Here is a 25,397-nt window from a genome sequence, read left to right on the forward strand (position 1 = left end):
GGGCCATTCTATTTGCCGGTCTATCTCTCGCGTACGGACAACAGCCATAGACATCCTGAGCAGCCAATTCTATTTTGCGCTTTACAGTACCCTCCCAGAGATGTCTGCGGTCTTTTTCATTAGATCAGGCAGACAAGACGGGAATAAATTTCCTCTAATTTGTCTCCGTCGACTGGTCCTTTGTTGGTCGCGGGAGCGGGACGGATGCTACAGTTTTGGTTAAAGTGCGAGAGACCAGACTGGAAATCCAATTACACGAAAGCTATGTAACGACATCTATCGGATTGATTATGTTAGGTCTGCTAAAAGCTACTTACTTACTTGTAAATAAAGCTATAATCTGAATGTAGGTACTTTTTAACTATCATAGCTAGATAGATATGTAATAAAGTAGGGATCTACATTTTTTAATAATTTTAGAATTTACACTAGTTTACATAAATAGGTACCCAGTGAACTAGGGATTGCAATACCGGTATTTTAAAACCGGTATTCTAGTATTTATCAAAACCGGAATACCGGTTTTAAAAATCCAAAATACCAGAATTTTCGGTATTAAGAAACCATACGTTTTGGCAAATACAACAATATTTTAACGTGGGTTAGGCAAATACACGTCATATTATTTTTCAAATTGTGTTTGGAGTCTGAGTATTTTGACTAATAGGTAAAGCAAATGGCTAACATCCATTTATCGTAAAAATAAAAATCTGTTGAATCAGACATGGTCTAATAAATGAATTATGAATAAAATATTGGGAAATTTTCCAGTAGGTATATTTTTTAAGTTTCTTTTGCTCTTAAGTTTAAGCAATTCAGAATCTAGTAATTACTGATATATTTATTGTCCGATGCTAAGAAGATCAAGTAGGCCTACATAGAGTGAAGGTTATATTAATATTTTTTTTGTTTTTACGAGAAATGGATGTTCCGAGTTTCTCTATTTCTCCATACTAAGTCTAAATGTATATTGAAAAAACAACATATGAATTTTCCAGACCTGGGATTCAAAAGCAAAATTTGATAACAATACAACAAAAGTACTAACATAATACAATTCATATTTTTGTTGTCTTTTTATCGGAAAATTCAAAATATAAATTTCGTTTCAATTTTCTCAGATGTTTGATGACCTCCGATATGTTTTATCAAGTATAACAGGAACGGCCACAAAAAAAAACTACGTGATATGCATAATTACATGTCTTCCAATGGACGAATTTTTAAAAAAATTGTCGCAATGGTTACATTGTCATGAGATTTAAATATTTAAAAAAAAGTGAAAAACATACTTTTCTGATTTTTTTTTTCTTGACAATCATGAGGCCCTATGGAGCATGAGGCACAATTTGGCCCAATCGCTTCAATCGCCCTAAGACTGGGCCTATAATTATTTATTTACTTTTTTCTGAAAATGGATTATGTAACAATAAACCACATTGATAAAGTTATCAGCACCTATAAGTAAAAGGAATTTCAACCTGGCTTGCCTGTTCTTCAAACCTACCGGATTCCGGTACCCTGGAAAGCCGCTAAATACTATTGTAAGCACAACCTGGGATAATTCAAGAAGACTGGCGTACGACAAGGATTCTTGGAGACATGTAGTGTCCATATTATGCTCTGAAGTGCAGATGGTCATATAAGAAGAAAAAGAAAATAATGTACATCTGTATTAGTATCTATTCATATTTTTAAGATGATTTATACTGCTTAAAAATACATTAAATAGTTATTTATATTTCATTTGTTGTAATGATATTAATAATATTCCATTATATTATTAATAATAATAAATTTATTCAATGTTTTTATTTTAAGACATATAACTCTTTTCCTTTCAATAATTCCTCAAATGATTATTTTCCGACTGCCTTTGTACAAGGCATGCTTACTTTTCAGTCTCTTGAATCTCGACGAAAATGCTCTGCGAAAGTGCTCTTGAAACACTTTTTCCTGTTATCGCGAGGGATGTATTTCAATCCTGGTTTCCTAATGAATTTGAATTTACAGTCGCCTGTCAATTACCTAAGTGGTCGCAGCCATGATTTATTCTGGATTGGAACCGTTTCCTACTGTCAAGCCTATCAGACACCATTAGCGAGGGGTGCAAGACTAGTCAATGCGCTCCCAAAAGACGTAGATATTTTCGGTGACGTGCTATGATTTTGTATTCGAAATTCTATTTTTCTGTATAAAATTGTACTTAAGTATGTTTTTATTTTATTTTATTTTTTATTATTATTATCATTTTATAATATATTCTCTTCTTCTCTCTTGTGAAGGTACCTACTATTTGTTATAATGTAGATCTCATGTTGTGTACGTCTTGAATTTAGATTTGTTATGTCCACAATGTTTTGCTTTCCTAAATAAATAAATAAATAGCATTTATAAATAAAATTGTTAGCGAGAAACTACATTTTCCACAATATTTTAAGAAACCTTTTACAGTACAAACAACAAAAAACAAATATTAATCCAAATGCCTGCTCATACTGTCACGTAAAAGAAGCATTTAAGTTTCCTCTATTTTATTTTATTTCTGGTCCCTTTGTTTTAAAAGTCAGATTAATGTCGGGTCGTTCACACGGGAGGCGCTGCGGTCGCCGTCTTTATTTTCCCCGTGCCTTTGTTTTCATTTTTCCTTCGGTATTTTGTGTTTTTTTTTTTACATTTTTTCAGCTCACGGCGTTAGAAAACCTCCGACGGTTGGGGAAATAAATCTTAGTCGTGCGAGAGGTTTTATTACCTCAGCCAGTAAATGTACTTGTAAAACGGAGAAATGTATCCACGCTGGACGAACAAAATGTATTATGCATAATATGATTTTTAGTATAGAATAATATTTTTTTCACACCGACTATGAGTTAATGTTTTTTTCGGTATTCGATTTTTAAATTTTAAAGTTCTTTCGTACAGACCTACAAACTTATCTGTAGAATGGCCAAAAATGGAACTACGAACTAACATGGACGCCATGTCATTCGAATGTCAGATTTTGTCCAGTTACGAGTCTTGATTGGGTAGTTTTCGACAGTCGTTCCCCCATCCCATTCTTCAGATACGTTTGTTGGTCTGTTAAGTATTTTAATTACTAGAAATAGTGTAGATTTTAATCGAATCATATTATGTTTTGTCATAAGATATACTAGAGGGCTTTAAAAGAGCTCAAATTTGTCATACAATTAAATATAAATTAATAACCAAAACATAAAAAACCCCTGAAACTACCATCAAAGGGCCAAAGAGTCTATAAAATAATCACTCAAATAAATACTTGTTTAAAAAAATGTCCAGTAATAATATATCAACTCTTTTATCTTTAATAATAATTATTTATAGTAACAGAATGAGATTCTAGGAAAGAGATGCATTCATATTTTTACTAGACTTTTTATAATTTTAGGTTTTTTAGGCTGTCATTTTATTTTTAATAGGTGGGGCCTCAAAATAAGACAGTTCCTCGGGCGTCCAAGTCTCTTTCCCCACCATTTACGAATACACTAGTACGGCCGTATCATAAATACTCGAGTTTATAAGCTGACACGCCAATTTTTTAATTAAAATCTCGTCCATTGTCAGTGCAACAGAAACAGAATCCAACCACGAAAAAGTACTATCACGCAATCGTTTGTGGTGTGACGTGAACATGTGAGGTTATTCAGCGCCATCTTTAGATTAATAAAGACTGAGCATAACTTTTTGCACAAGCAACGAGTGGTCCACTGTTCAGCTGTCAAAATCAGATCCCAGATTGCTTGACATATTGATTCGCCGTTTCTCGTTTCAAATTGAATTATATAAAATTCTCAAATCAAACATATTAACTATTAGTGTTATTTATAAATAATATATATTCCTGTCATTCATCAACTGTTAAAGTCAGACTAGTCCTTCACATAAAAATTGGTGGTAATATCAATTTCCAAAAAATATGTAGCATTGATCTATGCATTACATTTGTAGAAGGTGTGTTAATGCTAGTGTATTATTTATCATGTAACTCATATATCCAAATCAAACCATTCCCTGTGTAAACACGACAGACGCGTCAGTATGAGCACGCTATAGAACAATGACAGGTCATCCATAGACAACAACGGGATGGACGGAAAAAGTAGGACCAGTCGTTGTGAATGTATCGGCATTCTACTTCAGTCGGCAATGAGTTACTACATTATAGTTATGAGACATTTAAATATCAAGTAAAATAACACATTTTTTGTCCGTGACTTAAGGTTATGTGAACAATCAGCTGTTTCTACCTTTCGTTGTACGTATGTAATTAAGATTAAAATTGTGTCGTTGGCCGCAACCTCTTATGGTCCAATTACATTATGATCACGTCACGTAGTGTCACATGCTGGTACAGCGACAAATTTAGTCTATGGTGTCGTCATTCTGCAGAATATTTAAATACTTTGGACGCTGAAGACGCACATGCGCGTAATGACCAGGCGGCCGATCGATTTAATTAACGTGCATTTTAAAGGTGCTAATTAAAAAATCATTATCTACTCAGCAGCGAATGAGTTAAATGATCAATATCTCTTTAAAATCATTTATGGGAAATACCAATGCTAATTTATTAATATTTTAGAATTAATATTCATTATTCATAGTAAGTAATTTCAATTAATTTTAACAGTTTCTACATGTGCGTACGTTAAAATTACTTCCGATATTGCATCCAAAGATAATATTTTGAACAGAACCCAACCAGCAGACCATAGAATAGATAATAGACGGAAACACCAGACATAGATAATACCTAATGTAATAAAAAATACATAGAGAAAAAAAAATAAAGAGCGCTCATTTTGGCGTGAGTCAAAAATGTGTAGGCATGCAGGACATAATAAAAAACGTTCGTTGAGTCATGCGGTTGCCGTTGTAGCGCGGTACGCGAGAGGTGACCTCATTGTTGTTCTGGCCATTTCGGCAGATTTTGCTAACTGACGATGTTCGTTTAAAGGTTCGAATTGTGCAACGGGATGGGAGCATCAGTCTGATAACATTTTAAATACCAAGCAAAACTACATAACACACTTCAATCGATGATATAGAATTTTTTCCAAAAAATCGTATAGAAAGTAAATTTGTATCCGACGTTTGTACAGTGTAAACGTATGGAATTTATTCCATGTTTTATGTGAACACATAAGAGCTCACTTGAATTTGTTGAAATTACTTTTCGCGGGCATAAAAAAACAAAGCTTGAATAATTTATAAAAATAAATCAAATTAAGATGTGTTTTGTTAATTATGTTTCTAAATGAACGCATGTACATGTTTGGTCTTTTAAAATAGCTTACTTATACACTGTACTCGTGTACGTAAATTGAGATTTGAAATGTGTTCGGCTTTTTAATTAAAACACATTTTTTTAGGCTACTTCTTTTGTAATTTATATACACAAAGAAAATATTTAAAAAATATATATACATACAATTAAAATGAAATATCATTCCATGACTATTTCTTTTTTCATACAAAGATATTTTGGAAAATAATCTTTTCAAAAGATTCAGCGTTACCACAAATACCTAATGATTGTTTTACGACACATATTTTGCTCTCATAACAAGCTTTATAAAACACAAGCTACTACTATATTAATTATAATTAAATACTATATTAACACTAGTAACACATAACTATTAAAATAATAAACATATCTACCTAACACGATCATACGGGCCTCCATAGAGTGGAGTTTTGTATTAACAGATTTTGGTTTTACGAGAAATGGATGTCAGCCACTTGCTCAACCTATTATTAGGTCCATACTCTAACTCATACAAAATTTAAAAACAATATGTGTACTTGTCAGATCCAGGATTTGAACCTGGTACCCACGACGCTGTAGGCCGATGTTTAAGCCAACGTGGGTGTTATTATTTTCCACTACTTAGGTTATTATTACAACCTGGAATTTTACCAACTACCTCTTTCCCATATCGCATCGTTTCTTCCAGTTACAGCCACAAAATGGATTAATAAGATATAAATGTGGGGTTTGGGTTGAAATCCCGAAGGCCGGAACCCCGAAGGCCGAAAACCCGAATGCTGAAATCCCGAATGGCCGAAATTCCGAATGGCCGAAATCACGATAGCCTAAATCCCGAACGCTGAAATCCCGAATGGCCGAAATCCCGTAGCTACCAGTAGCTCGCGGGCAACCGTTTGGCGATCACTGTTTTAGATCATTCAAAATTCACCCCGTAAATAAAATAAAAGTGTTAAAAATATTGTACAACAGTATGCAAAATGCTTGGAGAAGATTTCGAAAAGCAAAACCGAAACGATTTAAATGGAAATAATTACAAGATAAAAAGAACTTTATATATACAACGTTTTTAAATTCTGTTGAACCATATAAACTTGACTTGACTAGCTTAAACGATCAAAAAATTTGTACTTGACATGTCATATTGATTTCCATCGTAACGCACGTATATATTAATAATTTAGTTGCTAGGACCCCAGACCCCTCTAGCAACCAAAGTCGAAATAACTTTTCATACAAAACAGAATAAACTGAAAATGAATTCAATTCTACTTAAATATGGCTAAAAGTATTAAAAATGCATTGGAATCGTGTTCTGATATATTCTAAAAGTTTCAAATGTCTAGTTAATGTCGGGAAGTTAGTTAAAAATCGATTGCAAGATTTGTACCGGACAAAGAACCACCGGAATCTACTATATTTGTTCATACAATTGAAAATTATTAAATTGTTCCCAATTAGATAAGCACAATTTTCCATTTTTATTTAAAATAATAATTATAGCCTAGATTTATGTAAATCAAGTAAAGTTTAAATTTCATTTTCCCAACAATGACCAAATCAGAGTTATATAGTTATAGTATTCAGGTGACGATACGTAGGTATATCGTTTAAATCTTCAAGAGGATAAGTAATTCAAAATATAATATGTGATTGTAGTTTACAATACATTTTTGTTAAAAATACCTTGTTATTTTTTATCAGCTGTTATGTTAAGTGTGTGTACCTTTATAAGTAGGTTGGTACAATATAATGTTAGTATTATCAAATATGTGAAACGTTGAATATTCATTGCGCCTAGTTCGCGAATTACGGCGGGTCCTCATTTGAATTTTCCCGCCTTTAAATGGAAACTCAAAAGACCCGCAGATCCTTCCGGTCGCCATTTTCGCCAACGTACCTACCAGTAGATTTTTCTCGCGTATTCTTGTGGCGTATTCACAGTCGCCAACAATGTAAAGTTATTTTTGTTTTATGGATAAAAGCTAACACACTCTAAAATAACAATAAAAATCACCTGATAAATTCTAAACGGCATGCCACGATCAATTGTTGGAAACTGTACTGCAAGGTGTTTTTTTTTTAGACATTATTATTAATTTGTCTCAATTGAGCAGTAATAATTGATACATTAACATGACATATTCTTTCACATTATCTCAATAACGACAATTTGTATAATTTTTACATATTATATTCTATTTGTACGTACTTTATTTACATTGAACTTTTGAAAAACCTAAAAAAACTGTGCATAAACTGACAGAAATAACCTCTAAAATTTGATTGTGATTGCAACTTGAGTCAAAGTTTTAAGACAAAATGTAAAAAATATAATACGTATAAGTTATAAGTCGATATTTGTTTTGGTTTTCACGCCATTATTAACTGTAACTGTATTGACATAATTAACTTTAACTAGCTTGATTTAAAAGAACGCTAATGAGCTGGTATTGAAAGTTCAATAGTTAAAGTTTGTCGTCATTAGTATGTCACCTTGTAGCATAGTGGATAATGCGCGGATTGGGGCGTAAATCCAGGAGATGCAGGTTCAATTCCTGCCGGGTGTCTTACTTTTTTCAAATTATATATATATATATTGTAAATTAAAACTTAAACTTAAACTTAATATTACCGTAAATAATAACTCAAATAATTATTGTAAAATTAGTTATTCAGAAGATAGAGCCCTAATTCAACGTACCTATAGGAAAATTAATCAACGATTCACAATACAAAAAAAAATAAAAAAACGTAGTGTGTGGAAGAATATGCTTATAGAACACTAGTGATAGATGGCATCTGTCATTCGCGACTTGTAAATAAATATTGACGCAAACAATCGAACATCTATGATTTCCGTACAAGCATTTAAAATATGTATAATATAGATCACGTACGCAAACACTTGGTATACTGTTATCCACAATGGATCAATTGATTCAGTTTATCAATGATAAAGAAATGATTGAAAATTTTTAAGTTTATATTTGTTTTGTTTGTTTATATTAACTATTCATTTATAATTATTCATAACGAGTTTACACGAAACAGATGAAGTGGTAAAATGTTAAAGTGTGTATATTTTTTGACAGTGTAAATTAATATTATGAATATAATTATTGATATATTTGAGGCACTCGATGACACTTGAATTGTACACGTAATTGTTTCACAAGAAGACCATTAAACGTATCAGAGCTTCAGATTTCCACATACCTAAAACTAACCACTAAAGAGACATGTTCAAAGGTCACCATTCCTATATTCAATTCGATATACACACTCTCGTACTCTTTTACGAGGTATATAGTAAAAGAAAAAGAAAATATTTGCTCGTAAGTTTTTAATGAGTAGGTTTTTTCATACTTTAAAAAATAATGATATTCTTAATCGGATTCCTTCTACATGAACGAACGTGCCCTTACATAATATTCTCATGCGCAGACTTATACAATTCTCTCATTATGAATTCAAAAAAAGCGCGAAAAGAAAGCATCTCGGGGCTGGTGCCCTGAACCCTGCCCAGGATTACCCAAGCCTGACTCCTTTTCCGCCCCTCGCCCCATTCTGCCCTTCACCCCTCCAGCCGCCTACTTGTCCGGGCAATTTTTCTCTCTTGTTTTTTTCTCGCCTGCCCGTCGCGGCTTGGTCTCCAGATTACGGCAATATATTTCGCGGGAGGTTCTTTGTCAGCTTGACCCTCCCCGACTCCTCGTTTTACTGCCCCCGCCCTTCCGTATCCCCGCCTTTATCTACATTCCGCCTTCGGGTGTAATGCGTGGTGCAAATAAATCTCTGTGGAAGACAGTGAACAAGGGTACATTTAAGTTTTCAACTGTTTTAATCTACACATAAAAATCACATTAATTACTAAGTCTCATTGGTACACATACTATAATTAAATTCTGCTATAAAAGTAGTAATTTCGTGAAAAGTGAATACCACTATCTGTGAAAATGGTCACAACCCATCGCTTACGTATATATTATTAGTGAATAAAATATATTTTTATTTCCGTTATAAAATAATACTTTTACCTTTACTACATCTAAAATGATGGCAGTTTATTTTCGTCATTTTTAAGCTAGAGAAATAATTGATGCTATATATATTTGAATGTGATAGAGCCACAAGCTGCATTTAACTGTCAATCTTTTTTTGAAACCTTTCAAGCATTAAAAAAATTAAAGTTTTCCAATTTTAAACAAAATCTTAGAAATAATTCTTACCGTTCATAAATTATTCTGTTAGATAAAATCAAAAATATTTATGTTGTCAGGATTGTAGATGCTATGATTATTATTTAAACTAAGATGTCGTTATTTACTGATGAAGCGACCGCATCGTCTGCTGCGTGGAAAACTGCCACTGCAATTAAACGTTGTTATAGTTGTATTCGCTCCTTCATCCGCAGACCCTATGCAACGCATGACCTGCCTACCTCCGCGAGACGTCACTGATTAACTTGATCTAGTTATACTTTATTATATAAATTAAATGTGCATGCAGGTATGCAACGTATTATCATACCTTTAACGTATGACTTAAGCTTATTTTCTCACTTCCATTTCGCATTTTAGTAATTAAAATGAATTGGCCGGCCAACGGGAGCTCGCGGACAGTTTTGCCCGTTTTATTGCGCTATTAAGAATAAGTTTGGATTTATTAAAGCATTAGTGCAAAGTTGTTTTTCTCTGGCGGGAAAATAATAATTTTCCACCAAAGCTTTTACGGAACTTTCGAGAAATACCACAAGGGATTAAGCATTCAACTGTGGAAATTAAAATTTGGTTACGTAACCATGGCTTTATATTACACATAGATACTATTCAATTTTAAGAAACGTAAATATGAAACCTTTAGTGTTGTGGGTCCCAGGCTCGAATCCTGGGTCTGGCAAGTACACATATTATTGTTTTTCAATTTGTGTATGAGTCAGAGTATGGACGTAATAATTAGGTTGTGGCTAACATCTATTTCTCGTAAAATACAAAATTTGTTAATAAAAAACCTGTACTCTGTGGAGGCTCATAATATGATCTTATTAGAATTGGACATTGTAAAAAAAACACATAATAATAATTATTCCTAATTATGACGCTACAGATCTAATTTTGCCATCTCTAGTCACTGGTGTTTTTTAAATTATTGATTCCGCTTATGTTATTTTAAATATTAATATTCAGTTCAAACAAGGCTATCTCTCCACCTTCGCCTATAAAAAATCAAATACAATATGTGATTTATATCAAAAATGGTCATATCACAGCGTAACACTCATGGCCAATCATGTCGTGGCATTTTAAAATGGCTCCCATTGACAAAAAGTTTTCTCTGTAATTAAACGGTATGCTCTTAAAGTTTGTAAGTGAAATAATTATTATTCAACAATGGAAAATAATCCAAATAAAGTTGAAATTGTCTCTATTTATTTCAAACCTGGTCAAATCCAGATGATACAAAACAATCATCGCAATCTCCAAAATTAAATGTAAATTTCTTGTTTGTTAAAGGTTTTGATTATTGAGCATTGTTTAAATCGTATTATATTTTAACTTAAATATAATTAACACACGGCTACAAAATAACCGTAAAAAGGAAAAGGATAATTTCTCAGTTTCACTTATGATGGAGATGGTAACGTTTATTTTTTAGCGTCAAAATTATAGTAATCGTTTGTCAATATCCATCTCATTGAGGATTTGGTCTTTTTTATATTTGATAATATGGTAATGCGAATCAATCGGTAAATTATGTAGGTACCCAATTCTTATTTTAAAATATTTTAAGTAATTTATTCCGAAATATGAAGAATCACCTTTAATTAAGTAGACCCCTAATTATGACACTATGATTTATATTGAATAAACTAATCAAAATATTATATTTCACCAAAAGTTTTAAATGTATAAATTGTCTTGTTTTAATTTTTTTATAATGCTTATTGTCGTTATAATTAAGTGTGTGCTTTTATTAACCTGTTAAGAATATATTAGACATTATTAAAAAATATTTGCATTTAAAATCTGTTAATGTTTTCCATCTAATGAAAATGATGGCATATGCAAAACGTACTATTAAAAATGGTTTAAAACCCAACTTTTACGTTATTTACGTAAAAAGCACAACCATAAAGTTCATCAAGAAAGACCCTCACAAAGGCGAAAAACAACGAAATGTCTATGCATAAAATTTTCGGACGCGATATAATATATTACAACATAAAACCCGTTTTCACGCATTTGCATACACCAAGCACCGAGCACTTGCGGAGCGCTCTTGGACGAAAGCATGAATTATTTTTATAGCTTTGTTTATCGACCGTATTATATTGAATAACTCAACTGAATCAGACTCGACTTGAAGATGAGAGTTTTATTTATGGCAGTGCGGTGCTGAAATTATAATGCCCTGTATAGCTCGGTTGTCGGCATGATCAAAATTTTTGTGAAAGAGAATAGTTTATATTTTATTTCCCTCAATATTATATATTATGAAGACGTTATTAAAAACGTCAAAATGATACTTCAGTTCATTCATAGTGCTGTCAAACGTTTTATTGCATAATTTATTGTCGCTCAGGTGTAAATCATTATGATCAAGAAAATATACATAGGTACTATCTCACTACTGAATGGTTCTAACAAAATTTTCATTTGCGGTAAGATTTTAAATAGGAACGTTCAAAAAGACTCTTTTAAGTTTAGCCAACAACCTGATTAAAAGAATGATAATTTATCACAATAATATAAACTAATTTTAAATATCTTTAAGATGATTCAATTGGTATATTTACCGTTATTACCTTATATGAATGTCTTAATTTAACTGTAACGCATGAGATAAAACATAATAAATTATGTAAATGTGTAAAGTGAGAGAGAATATACACGTAAAAATGAAAATTCTAAATTTGAAAACTAAAGTGACACGCCAATAAAGGAATCATTTATTTCATTCGGGACGTTCACAACATAACATTTAAGAACAACAAATTAGTATTAAATAGTGGAAAGAAGAAATAAATATATGCAGTATCACAAAAACAGTATGAAAAGTAAAATAAAAGGCACAAGAATTATTAAAATTATAGATTATAAAGCATGGAAGCACACCGAATGAACTAAGTGGGCCCATTTTAAGAATTTATAAAACAACTCCCACCTATAATACTCATCCTCACGTAGGTGGAATATATCAACATCCGAAGCGATTTGGTTGAACATAGTTATTGCCCTCCCAATTGGCATCACCAATGGCAGGTTAGTTATACACCATTACTGTACTATTATAAATTGGAATACATTTTCTTAATCACGAAATGTAATAATATTTATTACAGCATAACTCTTTAAATTAATTTTCCGTAGCCCTCAGTTGTCAATGTTTTTTTATAGAATTTTCTGTCATATTTTTATATTTAAATATATATAAATATATTTAAACCTATAAATTTTGTAATGTATAACCTAAATAATTCAAAATTAGAATGCAAATTTATCAATTTATTAATTTTATTGATCTACGGGCAGGTGGTTTCAATCGTTGAATTTAAATCACACAATTCATAATCATGATTAAAATGACCATTACTGATGTGGGAGTCATATATAGTGGATGATGAAGTCGAGATTTGGTGGTTGCTCAGATGGATGGAGGAGCGAGTTTTATTTGCAGCGCAAACTGTCGGTAAAATACTATGTTACAGTAGTTATGTTACAATACTTATGATACTGTTCCGAGGTCCGAATCTCGGTAGAATGAGATTTTGTGCGGAATGATACACAGAATGAGATACTAACAGACCGGGAACTTATATTCGAGTGACATGCCCAATGAATTATGATTCGCTATTTATTGACGTACCTACTCACAATCAAAATAATATATTGAAAAGAATGTTTAGGATATAATTAATATAATTGAGTCAGCTACTATATGGAGTTTGCATCATCGGATATACTTAGCTGACTATGTGGAAAAATGGATTTCGCGGAAGTTACCATTGCAGTCAGCTATTTACTGAGTTTGCCGTAATTGGACACTATGGGAAATGGATATTAAATTTTAATATCGCCAATCAATATAATATGCTGACACGGATTGAGTTGTTTATACCTATAACGTAGAATTGAGCTTTTGGGTGTAATATGCCTGTTGTGAAAGAAACTTTAGTACTTGTATCTATACTCCGAACCATAAAATTCTCGGCGGACGCATGCATAATTGAGCGCCTGGCATATGACGATTTTGAGCTTTACACTTGATCTCATCACATCGCGGCCCTTATTGGAATCCCGCGTTGAACTTTTTCTATAAAGCTCTCGGGTTTCCAAACTACCCCCTCACAACTCCTTTCATCTGTTACCACCTTAGTGGGCGTAGGGTTGTCATTGAAAATAAATAAATAATTAATCAATGCCAGATCAAATCCTAAAATTTATAATTATGTCATATTATATAGTTTTTTTTATTGATTTAATTTAACACTTATTGCTTCATATTTTGTTTTATGTTAATAATTTAGTATATTTTGCTTATACTAAATTATTAGTGTTTAGCTTAATGTTGTAGTATGACATATTAATATCCAATTTCTTTAATTTTAATTTAATTGTTATTGACTAAGTATTGGACGAATAATTCAATGTATTGGTAGTTTATTTGTGACGCCTTTTGAATTTGTTTTTATTCAGTTGAAAATATCCCACTGTGGCGGACGAAACCGGTCCAGTTTTATTTGTTAATGTGGAATAAGTACAAAAAATGCGTTTTATTAAATAATATAACATCAATAATTTTATAAGGTATATAGTTTCATATTTTCCAAATATTTAAGCTTGAAATTTATACTTAATTAAATTACGTGTATACTACATAGGTACTAAAACAATACCAGGTACTTGGATATGGTTTAGTTCTGCGACATAAATTAATTTTATCTAATCTCTTTAATTGGATTCGAGCATATTCTCATAGAAATTGACATTTTCAGAGATATTACCTACTTATATAATTTTCAAAATCGTGCTTCCTATCAGACACCATACTTATTTAAACATTTCCGTCAATTTGTCACAAATGTCAAAAATTCTTTCATTTTCTTCTTTAACGCCACTAGTAAAATAAACGATTCCTTTATTTGAGTGCCAGTTTATTTTTCAAATTTAGAATATGCATTTACATTTTTTATGTGTAATTTTTCTCTCATATTATCCATTTTAATACGCCTTCTCGCTGTCTTGCTCTCTCCTACACATGTATATATATATTTTTTCTCGTGCGTTACAGATAGACAGATATATAAATAATATATCTATAACTGTTTTCACATTTCTGTAACATTTTTCACAGCGTTAAAATGATTTAAGTATTGAAATATTATAGAAGATATTTCGGGCATTTGCTTGACTTCATTAATTGTGAAGTTAATTATTTTTTTCTTGGCAATAAAAAATAGTTCTTGATTAGTTACTAATTTTATAGAGGGACTTTAGCCAAACATTTTTTGTTATTTACATGGGACACGTGCCTATCGTATAGATGGAAATCATAAAGTTTCCAATAATAACATGTTAGATATTTTTCATACATATCCTCGGATGTGTTTTTATCTAGTACCTAATTCATAAGCAATATAGTTGTATGCGTAGTAATAATTAAAAAATAATAAATTAGGATTCTATCCGTATTCAGAACAGTGGGTCATAACCCGGATGATTGGCCCCTCCCGCCGCCTTAGAAATCAATAAAAAATAGTATGGATATTTTTTCCGGGTGCCGGACGAAATCCCGATGGCCGAAATCCCGAATGCCGAAATCCCGAATGCTGAAATCCCGAATGGCTGAAATCCCGAATGGCCGGAATCCCGAAGGCCGAAATCTCGAAAAATAAAAAAAAATACAAACAGTAATAATTGCGCAATCTTAACACTTATCTCGAATTGCGCAAATTTTACAAGAGGACAAAAACCATTTTTGTAGAACAAATGGGATTTTGTGTCTCCTGTAAAAATTGCGCAATCTCAACACTTGCGCAATTATTACTATTTGTATTTTTTTATTTTTCGGGATTTCGGCCTTCGGGATTTTGGCCATTCGGGATTTCGGCCATTCGGGATTTCAGCGTTCCGGATTTCGGTATTCGGGATTTCGGCTTTCTGGAATCAGGCTTTCGGGATTTCAGCATTTGGGATTTCGGCCTTTGGGATTTCGACCCGAACCCATTTTGTCCCTCTCTAGAAGATAATATTATATTTTCAACAAAATTTTACAGAAAACAATATCATATGAAAATTTTTAATGATTTTTTTTTTATTATTATAAGTAGATGCGAAAATTATATTTTCTTATCTGTTAATTAAAAATGACTCTTTTGAGTATCTAGAAAAAACTCATTATTAAGTTATATAGCAAAATACATTACACCAATGATGTGGGTAGGTAATATTGGATTTTAATTTAATAAGCGTATATTTGCCCAGAGTGGAATTAAGGAAGATATTATTTTAAAACTAAAAATTATTTATTTTAATAATTTGTGGATCTAATATAAAAATTGACAACCCTGTTTATTTCCTCCTCATCTCGTATCTATCCTTTTTGTTTAAGGTTCTTCGGGTCGCTGGATGAATTCAGTGGCGCTTCGTAAAATATATTTGATATTCAATAATTTCATTATTTATATTATAGATATAACTAGCTAGAGTACCCCAGCTTCACACGAGGTCGCACCATTGATCATACATTTAACATACTTAAAAAAACAATAAAAATTAAATTATTCAATATTAAAATATCTGTAGGTATCTAGGCACGCAGCGTGTCAAACTTAAAATGAATTTGACCGCTAAGTCAATTAAATAAAAGAACATGAAATTAAAATCGAATCCAAAATATGCAAACTTTATCTGTCGTGAAACTTCATATTTGGAATCGGCAGGAAAGGTAATTTGAACAAACAAATTTTGTATTTTAAAACGTTTTTCTTAGCTCGTATTCTTATTTGTCTGGTGGTTCTTTGTCCAGTGGATCTTTGTCCGGTACAAATCTTGCAATCAATTTTTAACTAACTTCCCGACTAGCTAGATATTTGAAACTTTTAGAATATATCAGAATACGATGCCAATGCATTTTTTTAATACTTTTAGCCATCTTTAAGTAAAATTGAATTCTGTTTTGTATGAAAAATTATTTCGACACCATTATTGGTTGCTAGAGGGGTCTGGGGTCCTAGCAACTAAATTATTAATATATACGTGCGTTACTAATTTACTATGGAAATCAATATGACATGTCAAGTACAAATTTTTTTGATCGTTTAAGCTAGTCAATTCAAGTTTATATGGTTCAACAGAAAATTTAAAAACGTTGTATATAAAAACTTCTTTTCATCTTGTAATTATTTTTTAATGTATAGATGTTAGTTTAGGCCACGTATGAAAAGGAAATCAAACATAAATATTTTGACTTAGATATATATTTTATAATATATTATAGATAGATAACAAATGATATTTATTTCTCTTAAGTCTAAAATGAGAATCAATAATACATGGCACACTATGTGAAAATTTTCACTTTATCTATTATTACTTGGTAAAAAAAAACGGTGTGTGTACTTAAATGTACGCGCGTTAGAAGTTATACTTTTTTGGCGTAACAAAACAAAAACAAAACTTGTGATAAACTAGATTCTTCAACTAGCTCTTAATTATTTTGTTATATTACACATTCAAGAAAAAGGACCGCTTATTGGAACGCCGTTGGTTTATTTATATACACTTTAACTGATATTACTAAATGATATAATTATTTATCGTTGTTTTTATTTTTAATTCAAAAATAGTTAGTATCCATTTTAAAAGCTTATATTAAATATCAAGTAATAAATATCTTTCAGAAATCGTGCACCTACAAGGGATTAAAATCAATTAAAAAGTCATTTCCGGAAATGACTTGTTAATTTCTGTCTGTTTTAATATACTTACTTAAATATTGTTATTGAGATGAAGTGATGGCGCCGAATGCTTTGTATTTCTTGGACGGAGCACAGGACGAACCAGTCAATCACCCAGAGACTGAAGATAAAGGAACGGCTCTCGACAATATGTCTGAGAAGAATTTTGCAGTTTTTTGGACATATTGTCAAGCGCGGACCGGTCAACCGGGAGATACTGGTGATTTTGGGTGGCCTCCAGGGAAGGCGAAGCAGAGGAAGCGCGTCTGCGCGCTGGAGCGACCAAGTGAAAGAGCTGACTGGGGGCATCATCCATTCTGCCCTGAGAGAAGCGGAAGATCGAGAAGAATGGAAAGTCTTGGTCGCTCAAACGATGGCGAAATTCAAATGTGGTCACGATCCTCAGCCATGAGTGTACGACCAAGAAGAATAAATATTGTTATATCAGCATACTGTGTCACAAAAATTAATGGTGTTGAATAAAAAATCAATTATATAAATATTTATTATTTTATTCCAATGTTGATGGTCCGCAAAACATTTTTTGATTTTTTTGTCGTCCGCGAATGTAAAAAGGTTAAGAAACATTGGCGTAGAAGACTTGATAATATAAAGTATCATTTATTTGTGCAAAAACATACATTTACTTGGTTTGAAAAATAGTGCCCGTGAAAAGTTCAAAAATCGTTCCGCCATTGGCGTCGCAGAGGGAGGGGGCCGGGTCGTCAGTGCGGCAGCGGTGGGGGTATTATTTTATCTTTACGCCCGCACAACTTTTTATGTTAATTTAATGAAAAATTATGCCTACGGAGATACGGCTCTAGAAATAAAAGCACGGACTGTTGGCTCGGTTGGGACTTTAACGACATTACAAGGGGGCACTCGTGGGGTATAAATATAAGAGTGTAAGGGTATAGCAACGCAGAGCACCCTGCGCGACCCTTCCATTTATACTCGGGCTTATGTATAATCTATATATTCTACACGGTGACCCGGAGAAAGGTAAAGGACCAGAGGATCTTCCCATTAATTTCGCATGATTGCATAAATTGCTTTAGGTGGGTACCCGGGCACTAAAATGTGATCTTTTTATTACGCCTCATCAGTGCTTAATAGGGTAGGTAGAATAACGATTGTAAATTTATGAAGAAAAAAATAATGTTTTTAAAATAGTCAAGAAGAACAATGAACGTTTATTTAATACACCTAACAAGTCTGTAATTACCCATATAAAATTAGGTATATTATTTTATCTATATACTAAAAATAAAATAATTGTTTTCTAATATACCACGTCATTGTTTTATTGGTAGGTAACAGGCAACCGACCTCGAGTGTGGAAGAATATGGTATAAACTTAAAAACGTATCGAGATAGGTGAATCATTCTGCAGTGATACCATAAGTGCGGTAAAACGATTTGCAATTGTAGTGGTATTATTCACTACTATTAAAACAGACATCGCAGCAAATACAGCTAATATACCTACTAGTAAACCTCCCCGGTCCTAACAAGTGGCAAGCCCAATTGGACTGTGTGCGCGAGGCCCGATTGAAGGCCCGAGGTCCCTAGATATATTATTTTTTCTTCCAAAAACGATTGAGAGGGGGTATTGTTTAGTAATTTATAACAATTATATTAACATTTATTTTAATTAACTCTTTCTTTTATTCAACGAATAATTCACAAGATTCTAAGAATGTACCATTCTAATTATTGAACATACATAATTTTGAAAACACTCAAATATATCCGATAGAAAAAATCTATTTTGAAAAAAGTAAGACACCCGGCAGGAATCGAACCTCCGTCTCTTGGGTATCGCGCCCTGTGCATTACCACTATGCTACGACTGCCATGCTTAATTGCGAGAAAATTTTAACTATTTGTCTTTTAATACCTCTTTACATAACCTAATTCAGATAACCAGAAGGTAACATATTATTTTGAAATCTTGTTTGCAATGGAAACATTAAAGGTCGGCGTGGAAGAGGGAATGCGCATATCCATTGGCCCGACCAATGGCCAGTACCTTAATTATTTTGTGTAATTTTGTGTGAAAAATATATTATATATATTAAAAAATAATTAAGTATTAGCAAGTGCAAGTACGTTTAACTAAAAATTTGGAGATATCCGGACGTCAGTAAGTAATTAGGGCAATTAATGACATTAATTTAAAACACAAAAACTGTAAACTGCCCGTAGTTTAATTGTGTAAAAAAATTGGCACGAATCCAGTATTTACAGGTTCAAGTACCGTCAAGCGTCGTTTTTTTTTTCAAAAAAGACAAAGAAAAGAAGAGAAAAAAAGATTAGGTATATATCTGAGTTGTTTTCAAATGATGTATATGCAATATATATAATATAACATTCTCAAACCTTATGATTTTTTTGTAAATAAAAGAAATTATCTATTACCTAAGAGTAATTATACAGAGAGCGCTTATTGTTCGGCAAAATGAAGCCGTGTTTCTTACGTATAACTCACAGTAGAACCTAGATTTTATTATTATCAACCTAACTATGAAAGTTTATACCATCGTGTTACTTCTCAGTACGGCTACTAAATTTAAACACAACATAGTTAACCATTATTATGTTCTACTAAAATAATTACAACTAACTTTATATTTAACTTTATAAAAAATCAGCATCACGTACTCGCAGTTATTAAATGAATGTAATCAGTCAAATCCATATTTACCGGCGACGTTTCCAAAAAAAAAATTAATTCAGCCGTAGACATTCTATCTTACTCTAACACATAGTGTGGAGATATAAGCGTGCCGAATGCTTACTCGCTCACTTCGTTTTTATTCAGGCCTTGTTTATTACATACGTAATAGTATGATAATCAAGGAACACAAAAATGTCTCTACTTTAATTTAATAATAATCGATGACAATTAAAACAAAAAGACAATTTTTACTTAATGTTAAATTAGAAATTGGATGATGATACTCTGATAATAAAAATAAGAAAGTATATTTTATTTTCTATCAGCCTATGTTATAACCTTTTCCTTTGTAAAACTTCTCTATTAATATTAATGATAGCCGCTTTGTTTATCTAACCTTTTTGATGAAGCCACCGCTTTTTATGGCACGCCACTTTCTTATCCGCGAAACCATCAAGAATATATTTTTTTTTTGTTTTTACCTCCATAGAAATTTAGCATCATCAATCGGTCACTATCCATTGCAGGATGAAGGCCTTTTCCAGCTCATTTAATCTCTTGTACTTGTCAAGATCGGTGTTTTCCAACCGGTGCGTTGAGAACGATTAGATAGTCATAATGGATTTGGTTTTTGAAAATTCTGGAAAATACAATAATAAAACATTAATTTGTAAACATACAGAAAGCAATTTTTTAATTTTCAATTAAAATCTATTGCGTATTTTAAACGTAATGGAATAACAAAATATTTTATTCTCTTCATTTTGAAATTCACAACAGTCTTTGAAATGTTCGAATCAGACAAAATAACTACCTATATTATTTTAATTTCAAATAATGGTTAATATAGTTCATAACTTAAGTTCTTTTTATGTCACTTATTTTATATTAAGACGGTACTTCAGTGAAACGGCAAATAATTTTCAACTATAGATGCGACGAAATTTCGGACTGGCTGGCAATCGGAGAGCGAAAGACGAGCTGTGAACACGTCAATTTGTTTTGTGATAGCGACGGGGGAATCTATTTTTAAATGGTATAAAGATGACTAAAAAACTTTACCCATTTACTTGAAAAAGAAAACATGTCAATGAATATATTATTATTATTAGTTATAGAATAATAAACATAACATTAAATGGACGCATGTTGACTTTTTATGACAAATTATGTTTTGTTCTGCACGCGTCATTTGCACAATCTTCGTATTGCGTAGTCACGATCGTTTTAGACCGTGCCCCAGCTGAAGTATAGCCTTAAAACTTCATGTTTAACATGATTTATTTATAAGTACCCATCCTACATTTTATGACTTTTGTTATAAATACTTGCCAATATTAAAAATAAACTACACGATATGATAGAGGTCTGTAGCATATTTAATGGCACTGAGCTGAGTATGTCTCTTGACGCTAGACAAAAAAGCTGTCACCATTGAACTCAGAAATAATGGAAACTGAAATACCTAACAGGTGTGGAGTAAAAGGCAACCGATCTCAAGTGTGGAAGAATACGGAATAAACTTATACAGGTGTCAAGAATACGACTTGTCCTTCGGTCTGAAAACTGCGCACTGACGTACATTGACGTTCATTCATCATTGGTGTATTTAAAGGTTGCAACACACACTATTTCACATATATAATGCGTGGTTTAGTTTTGTAGGACACTCACACATTCAATACCCTGCGTCAAAATGTAGTGTTGTATCGGGATTATATTTATTAATCTATTCTGTGGCCGTACATGTTGTAGTAGTTAATACCGGGTCTATGACGATTTGACACCGGGACAACTGGCCGCCACGGAATTCGAAAATAAATAGACGTTAAGTACTTATAGGTACTTTAAAAAAATATATTTAATATTATTATTTATATTTAAATGATTATATTATGATTTATTAGTTGGTGAGAATGTAAATACGCAGACGTAAATAATGATTTAATCGTGCATATGTTTAAGTTCCAACTAAAAATGAGTTTTTTATTTTATATATAGCCTTAGGCATGCTAATTCTCAATCCGCAATAAAAAAACATTATGTTAAGAGTAAAATGAATTAAAACTACTAAGTAGTAGATAGAAACTGATTAAAATACCTCGTCTACGTTCTGTGTACGTGTCTACGACATTGCGGCGTCCAATTGTCCGGAGTCCAGTCGTCCCATTCCCTTAATACCTTAATGCAGTAGAGAAAGGGAAGATATGCACCTTTTATCTCGGATATCCACAGCCTACCTCCGCAATGCTGGTTTGGTTTAGGCAGGGTTAAATTCAATTTCGAAAACTAACCAGCACCATCTCCAATTCGTATTATTAGTTCATTGAAAACAAATAATTTTAGTGTTGGATATCAACAGTCTACCATGACCCTTCGTCACTTCCTGAATGGCACTAAACAACCACAGGGACGCCACAAAACCCGGAGGATAAACAAACTAAAAAACTTCTGTGGATTCAGCTATGTGGCAGTGATAAACTAAGGACCGAGAATAGTGGAAGAAACTTGGGAAGGCTTCTATCCAGCAGTGGATTGATCCCGGTTGATTATGATGAATAAAAATAAATAAACTATATGCCTATTAATTGTTCATAGAATACACTAAATAATAACAGTGTTATTTCTATAAAGACTATTATGTAGCATAGTATGGTTTATATTCTGAGATTTTTACCCACAATAGTTGTAAGCAAGTAAATAAGTTAGTAAACAATAGTTACATTAATCTTATCCAGCCGTGTGATGCATATTTGCGACCTACAGTGATTTAAATACATCTATTCTGCCTGCTGAACCATTCATATAATATTATATATATGGTATTTTTAATTACATATTATAACTCTTTTTTTTGTAAGTAAAACTTTTATTGCCGCTAAAACCAACGGAAACAAAGGTTTCGTTTTAACTTTTGACATAAGCGGATTATAAAATGACGGTTCAAAAAATACGTAGGTATCTACTAGTATCATAGCTGCAAAAGTAGGATGGAAAACTGTAGAAAAATTACATAATATTCACTTATATGTATATGGTAGATAATAATATTTATATAGTTAATAAATTTCGTTTATAATTGCTTATTAAGAAATATATTAATATTTGAGATAAGTACTATTATCGCTAGACTTATAATAAAATAAATACAATCCATAAGTTATAAATGGTCAAAATTTAACAAAAGTATGTAAATGTGTAGGTACATATTGTATTTACAATTTTATACAATATTTTATGATCTATAATAACTTCTAAAACGATTATTTTTAAAACCCTAATGATTTACAGAAATCGATTAATCAAATTGATATAGCTACTTAGATAGATGAACGTTGATATGCTAAATTTAATTTTTTATATTGGTATTCATTGCAAAAAAGAGATTTATTGGCTAGGAGAAATATGCATATTGTTCTATTTTGAAAATAAAAATACTAACTTTAAAACCTAAACCATTAGTTACGACGCACGAAAACGTCGGTTACTACCAGATTACCACTAATATTGAATTATGGACTTTTAATTGTTGTAATAAGACACATCATCCAATTATTGTACCCACTAGGACTAGAATATAGATACAGGGGGGGGGGTTAGGGACAGGGGATCCCACCTCCCTAGTAACGGAAAAATGATTTAAGACTCAAGTAAATGGAACATTTCTTCTTCTTCATCTCATTAGCGAGGATCGTGACCCAGATGATTAGGCTGCCGAATAGCTTTCTACTTAAATTAAAACAAAATATTATAATATATAATAATTATTACTATAATATTATTAGTTTTTTTTTTTTTTTAATTCTGTGATATTTCAGTGTGTTATCTATCAATAGGACAATGCAAATTTTAGCAAACAACTCTCAAAGTATGCATGAAATGTAAGATAGCTTATAGGTAATTAATTATTCATTAGCGTTAGTTATTTTTTTTCAGCTTTACTTAAACGTATTTTTAAAGAAAGAAATTTTTGAACAAGTCGGTTATGGGGAAGCCAGCAGCAAACATATTTTGAAAATAGCCGATATAATGGATTATTTGTTAGGTAGCATTTGTTTAGGTTAGGTTAAGTTAGGTTTGATTAGGTTTTCATTCTTGAATTCATGAATTTTGACAAAATCGGCTATGAAATTTAGCGCGGTTCCCGCCTGGCTTCCCCATAACCGACTTGTACCGAAATTTTCTTTAATATCTTTTCATGATATATTAATTAATAAAATAAATATTCTATCAAACTACTAAGTGGCATATGCATTATGAAAATTCCTTTTTTGGGTAAAAAAAAAGTATCCGAAAGTTTCTATAATATAGTATAGTACATTCAGGTAAAAAGCGACCCACGTACCACCCTGGAGGGATTGAGAGTTTCGGGGTAGGCGGAGGGGCATCTATTTGTTTTTTCCCCGACCATTATGTCCTGATTAAACAACTTTATGTCGGCCGCGGTTTGCTTTGGTCGAGGCTTTTCAAGGGATTTCCCGTTGATATCAAAATTAAAGCTGAAAATAAATATGTCAAAAAGGCTTAGGCGAATGGGACGTGACTTGGGAGTGTAATTCCGTACCTGAGTGTCAATGGGACGACCGGACTTCAGATGAGCCTGCGATACAGCCTTTATTCGATAATCTTTTATGAGCGGGTGGCGGGCGGTCTATCATGAGAAGGGGTGGTTGTGGATATTTGATAATGATCCTTCATCTCATTTCCCATGATTGTCTGGTTATTATTATCTGAAAATCAAATTCATTTTATTGCATACACTATACAGGTTATTATAATTTATTTTAAACATCTTTTTAAATTCTAGTGGATTTAAGTCTTGTACTATTTGCATTTGAGTCGTTTTATGCGACCATCTTCAGGCGCCGTGTACACTCACCAAAGGTAAACACACATTGACAACAAACACTATTATAATAAATCAATACAATAAAGTAGGTAAAAACTCCATCACCTTCCTATCAAGTCAAGGGTCACAATACAAAATATAACAAACCAATTATGAACAGTTGAAGTGTTGGTAAAAAAATCTTATTAATAATAACACACTCGATAAGCATATTATAATAAATCGTCAAAACCTAATAATAGATCATTAGTACTTATAAAAAATAAAAATACTACACTCAAGAGGAGGAAAATCGTAAATTCTAGGAACAATGGTGAGTATAACGCCATAATGAATCTTTTTTATAAAAATTTTAGTACCTACATACTTTCTGGCAGAAGCAAATCATGCATACTGTGATTATTTAAAATCTACCTTCATAAGAACAATAATATTTAATTTCATATTAACGTATTTAAATAATCACTTATATTCTATAAAAATAATTTAGTTTGCCAACGACATCTGTCGTAGGTATATATAAGAATGTATTATAAATAAACACAGATTATAGCACTATCTGTTAAAGATTTTTTTAAATATACCAAAGTGCGCCATCTGTCTTTAACATATT

The 25,397-nt window shown here is 32.0% G+C and overlaps 1 long non-coding RNA gene across 1 annotated transcript in view; it reads right to left on the reverse strand.

Annotated features, from left to right (window-relative positions):
- Window positions 1-1,507: 1,507 nt before the first annotated feature.
- The window catches only part of LOC147071598 (uncharacterized), a 55,823-nt gene continuing 31,933 nt past the window's right edge, over window positions 1,508-25,397 (reverse strand). The window contains exons 3-5 of the long non-coding RNA XR_015070847.1: window positions 24,500-24,665; window positions 20,418-20,575; window positions 1,508-1,623 (exon numbers count right to left, since the gene is read on the reverse strand). This is a non-coding gene — a long non-coding RNA (uncharacterized LOC147071598). The remainder of the gene's footprint in view (window positions 1,624-20,417; window positions 20,576-24,499; window positions 24,666-25,397) is intronic.

The sequence above is a fragment of the Rhyacophila brunnea genome, unplaced genomic scaffold (genome assembly GCF_057557595.1).
Source record: "Rhyacophila brunnea isolate RB1 unplaced genomic scaffold, BYU_Rbru_1.0 scaffold_20, whole genome shotgun sequence".
Classification (NCBI taxonomy): Eukaryota; Metazoa; Arthropoda; class Insecta; order Trichoptera; family Rhyacophilidae; genus Rhyacophila; species Rhyacophila brunnea.